Genomic DNA, 13,147 nt, shown 5'->3' with positions numbered 1-13,147 from the left:
TTCATGCACTGGGCCTCTAGTTCACAATAATAATCACCATGCTTAAGCCTTTTTATATTTTAAAAGAAAATAAGATCAAATGTGGAGCTGGGTCCACAGGGGTTGCCACAGCCTTCCCTTCCCAGATGCCATGGAAGGCCTCTGCCCTCTCCCATAAGCTCTGAGCAGTCGTTTTCATTATCATCTTGGACTTCTCATTCAGATGGAAGAGCTGAAGAGGCATCTTTAGTCCACTTTTGTCATCTCTGGTTACCTCACTCATCCTGCCATTGCCTGCCCAAGTCTTAGTTAAAATAAAGTGGCATTTCTAACAGTTCTGAAAAATGAAAGGGGAAAGTTAATTCTTAGGGACCTCTGCTTTACTCTCTAGTATTTTTCCAAGTGTGGCTCTCTGACCATCTGTACCTGATCTCTTGGATGCCTGTTGGAAATGCAGATTCTTAGCCTCCCCTCTCCTATAGACTTACTTTATCTTTTTAAAAATTTATCTTTACTGTTGAAAGTATTACAGATGTCCCACTTTTTCCCCATTGACCCCCTCCATTCCACACCCATTTCTCTCCCCTGCCCCCACCCAAGCCTTCACCACACTATTGTCTGTGTCCATGAATTATGCATATAAGTTCTTTGGTTAATCTCTCCCCACCCACCTTCTGAGATTCATCAGTCTCTTCTATGCTTCTAAGTCTCTGGATCTATTTTGTTCATCAGTTTATTTTGTTCATAATGAATCAGGATCTCTGGGGGTAAATCCTAGAAATACCCATTTTCAACAAGCAGTTTCAGGAGTACATTCAAGTTTGGAACCACTGTTATTCCTCACTAGTTTCTTACTTCTTTTCCTTCTTTCTCCTGTTTCCTCTTATCTTCCCCTTTTCTTTTCTCATTCCCTGTACACCTGTTTGCTCCCTTTTTCCGCCTTCTTCATGCTAAGGGTTCAGAGTCACCTGTTGAACTGTTCTTCTAATATAATAACTATAAGTCCTCTGGAAACTTGGCTAGGAGGGGGAGAAATGTATGTATTTCTTACTGCCTTGCTTGTCCCCATAAAAGATGGTTCTATACAAAGCTATCCTCTCTGAGTCCCAGCTTTTGGAAGTGCATCATTCTTTCAAGTACACAGAAGTATGATATTCACAGCTATATTCCAGTGTAGGGGATGGTCTTTGGGGATTGGAAATGGTCTTCTTTATAGAAACATCACTGGCATGATGTCCCAGGGGAGTCAGCCAGCACCAGCCTCAGAATCATACACTGGTCTAGGTATCCTTGCTGGAGGGCACAAGGTAGTAAAGGCATTTGGGAAGTATGTGGTCAATAGGACAGGAAATAGTAGAGAAGGGAGTGGGACTGGCCAAGTGAGCATCTGCATGGAGTTTGGGGCAGGTGCCTCCAGGGTCCTGAACCTCTACTTTTTTGTCTTTACAGCCACTGAAGAAGAGACCAAGATGAATGCAGAGGTGAGTTCTTTCAAAGTGCCAGTTTAAAGAATGTTTTCTTGCAGTGGTCCTTGTTTTTCCTTCACAGAGTGTCTTCTCTCCCTTCAGAGCTTTCAGAAACATCAGCACAAACTCGAAAACATTCCCCCTCCAACATGGCTCTGGGTGATATGGGAAGAGTTAGGCCCTTCTGCATTCTATAGGTAGTAAAGGCATTTGGGGAGTATGTGGTCAACAGGACAGGAAATAGTAGAGAAGGAAGTGGGACTGGCCAAGTGGAGCATCTGCATGGAGTTTGGGGCAGGTGCCTCCAGGGTCCTGAACCTCTATTTTTTTTTTTTGTCTTCACAGCCACTGAAGAAGAGACCAAGATGAATGCAGAGGTGAGTTCTTTAAAGTGCCAGTTTAAAGAATGTTTTCTTGCGGTGTTCACTTTTCCTTCACAGAGTGTCCTCTCTCCCTTCAGAGCTTTCAGAAACATCAGCACAAACTCGAAAACATTCCCCCTCCAACATGGCTCTGGGTGATATGGGAAGAGTTAGGCCCTTCTGCATTCTATTTTTTAAAAATTGATTTTTAGAGAGAGGAAGGGGGAGAGAGCAAGAGAGAGAAACATTGATGTGAAAGAGGAACATCAATCCGTTGCCTCCTACATGCGTCCTGACCAAGGATGGAATTCACAACCTGGATATGTGCCTGGATATCGAGCTTGCCACCTTTTGGTGTAGGGAATGGCACTTCAATCAACTGGGCACTTTGAGTCTTTTAAGGAATATGACTAATTCATCCAAATTGTTGAATTTCTAGTTATAAAGGTATTCATAATAGTCTCGTATTATCCTTTCAATATTTGTTAATTCTGTGTTAGTGTCCTTTTCCTCACTTTTGATATTTTTTCTGAGCTGCCTGGAGAGATAATCTCAAAAAACAATAAATACAGAACAACCATCATTCAGACACCTACTACACAAGGCCATTCTACCAGTTCCAAAAGACATAGTAGCTCTACTTAATACATAGCAATAAACACAGGGAAGCAGCCAAAATGAGGAGACAAAGAAACATGTCACAAATGAAAGAAATGGAAACAAGCTAACTACTGGATACAGAGTTCAAAACCATGGTTATACAGTTACTCAAGGATCTTCATGAGAGCCTCAAGGCACTTAGTGAGACTTTCAAGGATCTCAGTGATAATGTCAAAGACATGAAAAACGACCACAGAAATTAAGCATACACTAACTGAAATAAAAATAATTTACAGGGATTCAACAGTAGAGGATTCTAAATCAACGACTTAGAATATGAGGATGCAAAAACACTCAATCAGAAGTGTGCCGTGCCAGCACAGTCACGTTCGGTGAGCCTGAGAGGGGGCAGTGAAAGATTAAGAAAAGACAGACAAGAGAATAAAGCTGTGTCTGGGTGGGACACTGCCCTCTCTGATGGAGAGACAGTGCCATGGCCTGCAAGCCGAGTCTTTATTTTATAACCAGATTCTACGAGGCAAAGTAAGGTGTGGTCAAGATGTTTACAACATTCTTGTGGGTTTTGAATCTACTCAATTACATGCAGGTGATCAAGTTTTGTTTACTTGCTGCACCTCAGGCAGCCCATATCACTTAGCCACCTGAGAGCCGCTGTCCACAAGAAGAGAAAAAGGAAAAAAGAATCTAAAAATATGAAGATAGTGTAAGGAGCCTCTAGGACAGTGGTTCTCAACCTTCCTAATGCCGCGACCCTTTAATACAGTTCCTCATGTTGTGGTGACCCCCAACCATAACAAGACATTGAAAACCTATTTGAAGAAATAATGACAGAAAACTTCCTCTTCCTGGTGAAAGAAATAGACTTACAAGTCCAGGAAGCACAGAGAGTCCCAAACAAGAGGAACCCAAAAGGCCTGCACCAAGACACATCATAATTAAAAGGGTTAAAGACAAAGAGAGAATCTTAAAAGCAGCAAGAGAAAAGCTGTTAGTTACCTACCAAGGGAGCTCCAGTATGACTGTTAGCTGATTTCACAACAGACACTTTGCAGGCCAGAAGTGAGTGGCACAAAATATTCAAAGTGATGACTAGCAAGGACCTACAACCAAAATTACTCTAGCCAGTAAAGCTCTCATTTAGATTGAAGGTCAGATAAAGAGCTTCACAGACAAGGAAAAGCTAAAGGAATTCACCACCACCAAACCAGTAATGACATGAAATGTTGAAGGGTATTCTTGAAGAAAATGGAGGAGGAAGCTGAGGAGGGGAGGAGGAGGAATAAAATAGAAAAAGTAGGGACAATAAAATGGCAATAAATGCATATATATTCACAATTGAATCTAAAAATAAAAATAAATGAACAAGGAATCTAATAAACAAAATAAACTGGTGGATAAAATAGAATCAGAGGCATGGAAACATAGAACTGACTGTCAATCTCAAAGGGAAGGGGAAGGGTGGCCTGAAAGAGATTACCCATGGTCATAAACAATAGGGTGATGAAAACCTGGGGTGGGGGTGGGGTGGGGGACCATGTGGAAGGGGGCAATGGGGTAAAAAATGGGTGATATCTGTAATACTCTCAACAATAAAGGCTTAAAAAAATAAAGGAAATAGCAACCTGTCCTGGCTAGTGTTGCTCAGTGTTTAGAGCATTGGCCCACTCACCAAAGGGTTGAGTGTTCAATTCCTGGTCAAGGGCACATACCTGGGTTTCAGGTTCAATCCCTGGCCCCTATTGGGGTGCATACAGGAGGCAGCCAGTCAATGTGTCTCATATCAATGTCTCTCGCTCTCTCTCTCTCTCTCTCTCTCTATCTCTGTCTCTCGTTTTCTTTCTCCCCCCTCTTCCCTCCATTACACTCTTTAAAAATCAATGGAGAAAATATCCTTGGGTGAGGATTAACAACAACAAAAAAGAAATGAGCAACCTGAGTGCATATAGTATATTCCAACTATGCCTATTAAATAAATTGAGCCTATAGTTAAAAACCTTTCCTCAGTGAGAAATTGTGCTAGATTGAAAATGCAGGTTGCTATGATGTGAAATGCCTGTGCACAGAGACCTTTGTCAAGGAACTGCAGGTGGCTTCCAGGAGCTGAGGGCCTCTCCTACAATCATGAGGATCTGAATTCTGCTGGCAACCACACAAGCTTAGCAGAGATCCTTGAGCTGTGGATGAGAACATAACTTGGTCAGCCTTGTAAAATCTGAGCAGAGGACCCAGTTAAGCCAACAGAGAATGTGAGATAATAAATTTGGCAACGGATCATAGATTGGTGTACTGGGCAGACTCCTTCCCCATAATTTATAGCTGAAAGACATTGTCAGAAAACAAGATGAGCATCAAATGGTTTATCATTTTTGTACTCAGTGAATTCCCATTTCCCTCATACACAGCATCAATAGAAAAAGTCATTCAACATTGGCATCCAGCAGCAATTCTAGTTCAAATTATTCAAAATCAACCACTCCATCATCTAGTCAAGAAACATTGTCTAGAACTATCAGTTCCCTCCTCAGAAGGATTGAGTCAACATAGCGTTCTACATAAAAACCATGCCCTGTAGGCTAATCAGTTCCCACATTCAATGCAAAGAAATATAGACAACTAGTTTCTTGGGCAAGCTTTTCTAGCTAGATTCTTAGTGTAGCCAGCTTTCAACCAATGCAGATGCTGTGGTGGCTAATTCTTACTATGCTCTATTATGTGCAATTTCAAGCCACAGCTAAGCTCAGGCAACAACAAATGCCAGCCCAGCCCACCCTATTGCTTCACAGTTTCTGAAGCTGGCACATGTCCCTGGAGAATAATACCCACCAGCTCCAAACCTAGTAGCTCAAGAAAATTAACACACACGAATGCCAATGTTCATATTAGCATATTAGCACAGGGAGGTCCAGTGCTAAATGAAGATGTCAGTTGAGACTTGCTAGACTGGATGTACACTCCCAGGAGCTGCAGTTCTCTTTAGCATTGGCTATGTTTTTTCTTCTCTAGTCAGCTCATTATGGTAACAGAAGATGTAGTACTGGTTTACGTACAGCAAATTGGATGATTCCCTGTTAGGAAAGAAGGAGGTCAGCAGCAGACTCCTTATAATAATGCCAAAGTTAACAATAATGGGAAATTGTCTAAAACTCGAAGAAATGGGTCATTTTATGAGTGATGGGCTTGACAGTGAGGGTGGGGAGGTGTAGGTGAAGATGCCGGTGCAAATCAAAGCCCTGGATTGTAGGCTTCCTTTTATCATTTTATCACTCCTTCTTTTTCAATCACAGTTTATATTCAACATTATTTTGCATTAGCTTCAAATATACAGTTAGACAATTAGACAATTCTCTACTTTACAAAGTGTTCCCCCAATATTTCTAGTACCCACCTGGCACCAGACATAATTATTACAATACTAGAGGCCCAGTGCATGAATTCGTGCACCAATGGGGTTCCTCAGCCTGGCCTGTGGGATTGGGCTGAAACCGGCTCTCCGACATCCCCCAAGGAGTCCTGGATGCGAGAGGGTGCAAGCCAGGCCGAGGGACCCCACTGGTGCATGATCAGGGCTGGGGAGGGATGCGGGAGGTTGGACAGCTGGAAAGGGGCCATATGAGGGCTCCAGGGTATGTCTGACCCATCTTGCTCAGTCCCAATCAGCCGGACCCTAGCAGCAAGCTAACCTACCTGTCGGAGCGTCCACCCTCTGGTGGTTGGTGCACATCATAACGACTGGTCAACTGGTTGACTGTCTGCCCCCTGGTGGTCAGTGCATGTCATAGCGAGCTGTTGAGCTGTCTTAGCATATCATTAGCATATTATGCTTTGACTGGATGACCAGACACTTAGCATATTAGGCTTTTATTATATAGGATTTGGATTACACATGTAAGTGCAATCATATAGAATTTGTCTTTCTCTGACTTGTTTCACTTAGCAAAATACCCTCTAGGTCTATTCATGCTGTTGCAAATAAGATTTCATTCTTTTTTATAACCTAGCAGTATTCCATCATGTATATGTACCACAACTTTTTTATTCACTCATCTATTGATGGGCACATGGGTTGCTTTCATATCATGGCTATTGCAAACAATGCTTCGATGAAAATGGAGGTGCATATATTCTTTTGAATTAGTGTTTTGGGTTTCTTTGGTTATATACCCGGAAGTGGAATTACCATGTCTAAGGCAATTCCATTTTGAATTTTCTGAGGTATTGCTACACGGTTTTCCATAGTGGTGGCACCAATCTGCATTCACACCAACAGTGCAATAGGGTTTTCTTTTCTCCATATCACCACCAACACTTGTTGCTTGTTGATTTATTGATGATAGCCCTTCAGACAGGTAGGAGATGGTATCTCATTTTGGTTTTGATTTAAATTTCTCTGATGATTAGTGGTGTTGAACATCTTTTCATATGCCTATTGGCTAGTAGTATGTTCTCTTTGGAGAAGTATCTATTTAGGTTTTCTGCCCATTTTTCAATTGGATTGTTTGTTGTCGTTTTTTTGGAGTTGAGTTGTATCAGTTCTTTATATTTTTTGGATACTAACCCCTTGATGGAGCTGTTGTTTGCAACTATCTTCTTCCATTCGGTTGGTTGCCTTTTTGTTTTGCTGGCAGCTCCATTTGCTGTGCAGAAGTTTGTTAATTTAATATGGTCCCATTCATTTATTTTTGCTTTACTTTACTTTCTTTTGGGGTCAAATTCATAAAATCCTCTCTAAGACCAAGGTCCATAAGTTTAGTACCTATGTTTTCTTCTATGGAATTTATTTTTTCAGGTCTTAAATTTTAGTCTTTGATCCATTTTGAGTTAATTTTGTAAATGGGGACAAACAGTAGTCTAGTTTCATTCTTTGCATGTTGCTTTCCAATTTTTCCAGCACCACATATTGAACAGCCTTTTTTTTTCCCAATGTATTTTTTTTTGGTTCCTTTGTCGAAAGTTATTTGTCCATATGTATGTTAGTTTCTTTCTAGGCTCTCAATTCTGTTCCATTGTTCTGTGTGTCTGTTCTTCTGCCAATACTATGCTGTTTTGATTATTGTCATTTTCTAGCATAATTTGAAGTCAAGGAGTTTGATACCTCCAGATTTGCTCTCTTTTCTCTGGATTGCTTTGTCTATTTGGGGTCTTCTGTAGTTCTATACAAATCTGATAATTTTTTGATCTACTTCTTTTAAAAATGCCATTAGGTTTTGATGAAGATTGTATTAACTTTGTATATTGCATTAGGTAATGAAAGGTTAAAGTCAGTGGTATGCAGGCAAGGCTAAATAGCCATCTCAGACTGTAATTAAAGAAAATTTAAATTTATTTAAATAAAAGGGAATGGGGGATGGAGATATCCAAAGGGCAGGGTTACACAGTACTGAGCCAAAGGGAATTGGGTCCATGATAGCAGCAAAAATATTCTTAGGGCAGTGAAACAAGGAAGGGCATCGAAGAAGCAACAGGAGAGCCTGGGCTGGGCTGCTTTGGCTCACTGAGAAGCCAGAGAAAAGGGGGCCTTGGAGACAGGTTCAGGGGCTTAGCCCGGGACGAGCTGCAGCTGCCCATTGCTCCCTGGTTGCAAGCCTCATGGGGTCTCTTAGAGGTTAGGGGATACGTGCCTGTGGGGGGAGGAGAAGGGGAAGGAAATGACCTTGGCGGGCGAGCAGGCTCTGGGTCCTTTGTCCTGAAAGCTTAGTTATCTCTTTCTTGCAGGTGGAAATCTTAGGGGAGATTTCAGGGGAGGGTCTTAATAGAATATTCATCAGCTTTCCAGGTGTCATCTTCTCCTCTGATTGGTTGGTGCCAGGGCAGAGGGTCATTAGTCAATGTAGCTGGTCCTGAGGCTACACAATATCACTTGTCTGGTTTTGCTGCTTTTCTGGGCCTGGAGCTGAAATGCAACTAAGACCTATCTTTAGGGAGGAAAATGTCAGGGGGTCTAAACCGCCTGACCAGTGATATGGAAGATAAGGGGTCCAAACCACATGACCAGTGATATGCGAGGGGAGGTTACGCTACCGTGGGGGTGAGGTCCTTGTTTTCCCAGCATTGCCCCTGGTTAGCATCTGGGGCTTTCTGCCCTGGTGAGTTTCTGTACCGGGCCATCATCCTTACTCTACTTATGTCTGTCTAACAGGTAATATGCCATATTAACTTTGTTGATTCTTCCAATTAGGAACACAGAATATCTTTACATTTATTTGTGTCTTTTTCAATCTCTTTTAATAATACTTCGTAGTTTTCAGTGTGTAAGTCCTTCACATCCTTTAAGTTTATTTGTAGGTATTTTATTCTTTTTGTTGCAATCGCAAAAGGAATTGTTTTTTTCCATTTCTTTTTCTGAAATGTCATTGTTAGTATATAGGAATGAAATGAAATTTTATACATTGGTTTTGTATTCTGCAACTCTACTGTTTATTGTTTCTAATAGTTTTGCAGTAGAGTTTTTAGTATTTTCTATATAAAAAATCAAGTCATCTGCAAAAACTGACAATTTTATTTTTTCATTCCTAATTTGGATGCCTTTTATTTATCTCTTTTGTCTGATTGCACTGGCTAAGACTTCCAGGACTACGTTGAATAACAGTGGTGAGAGTGGACAATGAGGTATCACCTCACACCTGCTAGAATGGCTACCATCAATAAATAAATAAACAAGTGTTGGTGAGGATGTGGAGAAAAGTTAACCTTAGTACACTGCTGGTGGGAATGCCGACTGTGCAGCCACTGTGGAAAACAGTATGGGGTTTTGTCAAAAAACTAAAAATGGAACTGCCAATGATCCCATTGTGGGACTATAATCTCAGAATCCAGAAACAGCAATCAAAAAGAATATATGCACTTCTATGTTTATAGCAGTATTATTTACAGTAGCTAAGATATGGAAACTGCCTAAATGCCCATCTGCAGATGGGTAGATAAAAAAAACCCGTAGTACATTCACACAATGGAATACTATGGGGCTGTAAAATAGGAGTTCTTAAACTTTGTGACAGCATGGAGGGACCTGGAGATTATTATACTAAATGAAATAAGCCAGGTAGAGAAAGACAAATACCACATGGTCTCACTTATATGTGAAATCGAATGAACAAAATAAACTGATGAACATAGAAGCATGGAACAGAATGACAGATCTCAGAGATGGGGCGGGGGGAGGGAGTGGAGGGGATGGGAAGAAATTAGCCAAAGAACATATATGCATATATGCATAACCCATGGACACAGACAATAGTGGGGGAAGGCCTGGAGTGGGGCGGGGGTAGTGTGGAGGGAGAAAAAAGGGGCAAAATGGGGGACATCTGTAATACTGTCAACAATTTTTTAAAAGATGCAGGATTCCAGAGGGTGGGTGAGCCGGATTCTTGAGGGTGGGGTAATGCTTTTCCCCATGCTGATGGCGCTGGGGGGTGATTGCTCCTTGCAGGAAAATGGCTGCTGTGGTGGGGAGATGGCCCAGCACAGGGATCCTTGCAGCCACTCTGCCACGTCTCTTCCCAAAGCCATTCTTCCCAGTCTCTCCTAAGGTGATTTCAGTCCACATCACCCTCTCTCTGCTGGAGCCCAGGGTAAGTGGCTGGCAACAGTTTTGCTCATTGGCCCTTTAAAAGGGTTGCTTTGTCTCCAGCAGGCCCACCTCTCCCTGGCGGACAGGAACCCCTCAGCCCTTCACAGCTAGATGCTACGTGGGAACTGTTCCCCACGAGGCTGGTGATCCAGGCTGGGGATCCAGGCTGGGAGTGTGGTCTGGGATCTAGGCTTCAGGCCTCACAGGTTAACCTCTTCATTTGAGCTGTCCCTTCCCCAACTTTGGCCTGTTTCCTGTGGGATGGAGCCAATCTTACATGTCTAGCCCTTCCTAACAGTCTTGAGGTGACTTCTTCTGCCAGTTGTTGGCATTCAGGTAGTCTTTAGTTGATAATTCAGAGTGATTGTTCCCTAATTTAGTTGTGATTTCCAGTTCTGTTCTGGGAGGAGTTGCAAGCAAGATCCACTTACTCTGCTGCCATTTTGAACCCTGCCCACTTTCAGTTGGATTGTTTGTTTTCTTGGGGTTAAGTTGTATGAGTTCCTTATATATTTTGAAAAATTAACTCCTTATCAAATGTATCATTGGTAAATATGCTGTCCCATACAGTGGATTCCCTTTTCATTTTGTTGACGGTTTCTTTTGCTGTGCAGAAGCTTTTGATTTTTTAAAATTTTTTATTTTTTGTTGTTGACACTGTTACACATGTCCCTCATTTTTTCCCCCCTTTGCTCACTTCCACCCCATCCTCAGTCCCCAGCCCCCAGCCCCCAGTTTAATTTTTCGTTGTTTCCATTGCCCTAGGAGATATATTGGCAAAAATGTTGCTATGAGAGATGTCTGAGATTTTACTGCCTGTGTTTTCTTCCAGGATTTTTATGGTTTCCCGATTTTTATCCATTTCGAGTTTATTATTTTGTATGGTATAATTTGGTGGTATAGTTTCATTTTCTTGCATGCACCTGTTCAAATTTCCCAATATTATTTATTGAAGAGACTGTCTTTACTTCATTATATGCTCTTGGCTTCTTTATCAAATATTAATTGTCCAAAGTGGCATGGGTATATTTTTGGGCTCTCTGTTCTTTCCATTGACCTACATACTTGTTCTTATACCAATACCAGGTGGTTTTTATTACCGTGTACTGTAGTATAGTTTAATATCAGGTCTTTTGATGCCTCCAACTTTGTTTTTTCTCAAGATTGCTGCAGCTCTTTGGGGTCTTTTTTGGTTCCATACACATTTTTTTGAATATTTGACCTAGACCTGTGAAATATGCCATTGGTATTTTAATAGGAATTGTGTTGAACTCTCGACTGTTTTAAACCCCACCTTGGTTTCTTGTGTTTTAGCCTGAGAAGAAGTTTGGCGTGGTGGTGGTGGGCGTTGGCAGAGCCGGCTCTGTGCGGATGAGAGACTTGCGGAGCGCACATGCTTCCTCAGCTTTCCTGAACCTGATTGGCTTCGTGTCCAGGTGGCTCACACTTGCTTTTCACCTTGTAATTCATGGGGAGCCCAGTGGGATGGAGAAGGCCTGGGGATACGGAGATTCTCGTGACCCAGGAGAGAGAATCAGCTCCAGGGTTTTCCAGAAAACTTTGCTCAGGGTTAGTCCCACAAGATCTCAAGTTTGGATAGGTCTGGGAACTGAAGCATGCTGGGATGAGCAGTGAACCAGCCTAGAAGGGACTACAAAGGCAAAGAAGGGAAGATGATCACAAGGCTTATAGTTACACAGCGGGCACAGGGAACACAGGGAGGGCTGGCCTGAAGGAAGGCTTTAGGTGTGCAGCAGTTAATCACTACATCACTTATCCATGCAGTAGCCCTGAGCTTTCTGAGCCTTACCCACCATTTGACATAGATACCATTACCATTATCAACTCCACCTTTAAGAAATTGAGCCACTTTTTGAAAGGTTGAGTCATTTGCCTGAGGTCGCACAGCTGGAAAGTCTAAGAACTGGATTTGAATGTAGGTCTATTTGATTCCAAGGCCCGTCTTTAAATACCATGTGTTCTTTTTCCTTTGATAATTTTGAGCCCCACTTTTTGGGAGCTTCATTTCTGTCGTGTAACCAACCAAAATCAAACTTATCACCATTTGTATTATTTATTGCCCCATTTCAGCTCTTTTCTCCACCCCTCACTGCTTTCTCACACACATATTGCTCACCAAACTAATGCTATGTAACATCATTTATCAATATTAATTGTGAACTAGCTGCAGGCATTGTGTTGGCTGAGGAAATGTGGTGGTGAGTAAGGTAGGCATGTCTCTACTTTCTAGTGCTTTAGAGAAATCAAATAAATACATTTAGAAAGCATAATTAACTATTTGATAGTCCATGCAGATTCTTTTATTTATTTATTTAATTTGTTTATTTAAATATATTTTTTTATTGATTTTAGAGAGGAAGGGAGAGGGGGAGAGAGAGATAGAAACATCAGTGGTGAGAGACAATCATTGATTGGTTGCCTCCTGCACACTCCCTACTGGGGATTGAGTCTGCAACCTGGGCATGTGCCCTTGACTGGAATCGAACCCGGGACCCTTCAGTCCACAGGCCGATGTTGTATCCCCTGAGCCAAACCAGCTAGGGCCATGCAGATTCTTTTAATATTTTAATTTATGGGGCCTACTTTCTTCCAGTTTGCCTGTCTCAAAATTTGGCTATTTCTTTAAATATTTAAAGTGGACTTTGGGTCACTAGGGTGACTCAGAAGTGCTGGGAATCTGCAGATGGTCAATCCTCCCCTCCCAGTAAGATTCTAAGGGAGCTGCATACAAATGGGAGATCAAAAGTACCATTAGCCATACTATAACGCCCGCTGTGCCCCGGTTTGAAGCTCTCATTGAGCATGATGAAGTGAAGCTTCTCCTTTTTGCTTAAGCCTCAGCCCTCTGCCAACCGGCTGCCATGGCTGATGCAGTGGAAATTCCTAAAGTCCCCAGGTTGTGTGGGAAGATGGGCAGCTCATATCCACTGCTTTACTGCACCCTTGCCATTGTCACACTTTTCCCCTGCTCACCTACCCTGTTCCTCAGGGTCTATCTGCTAAGTCCTACCTTCTCCCCAGGAGGCCTTTTCTGAAACCCTAAACTTGATGTTTCCTGCCCTCCTTGAGTCTCCCACATGTACTCCAGCACCATAGTTCTCATGTTAGACCTGTGTTGTTGTTATTGATGT

At 42.1% G+C, this 13,147-nt stretch overlaps 1 long non-coding RNA gene across 2 annotated transcripts in view; it reads left to right on the top strand.

The window, feature by feature from the left end:
* The window catches only part of LOC102262945, a 22,381-nt gene extending 10,938 nt beyond the window's left edge, over window positions 1-11,443 (top strand). Inside the window, exons 2-3 of one of the 2 annotated variants that reach the window (XR_313168.2) lie at window positions 1,791-1,822; window positions 11,310-11,443. This is a non-coding gene — a long non-coding RNA (uncharacterized LOC102262945). Of the gene's footprint in view, window positions 1-1,428; window positions 1,461-1,790; window positions 1,823-11,309 lie in introns of both variants that reach the window. The other variant, XR_313167.2, reaches the window with a different exon arrangement.
* The last annotated feature ends 1,704 nt before the right edge of the window (window positions 11,444-13,147 follow it).

The sequence above is a fragment of the Myotis brandtii genome, unplaced genomic scaffold, assembly GCF_000412655.1.
Source record: "Myotis brandtii unplaced genomic scaffold, ASM41265v1 scaffold1227, whole genome shotgun sequence".
Lineage (NCBI taxonomy): Eukaryota > Metazoa > Chordata > Mammalia > Chiroptera > Vespertilionidae > Myotis > Myotis brandtii.
This window is presented reverse-complemented; position numbering and strand designations above follow the sequence as displayed.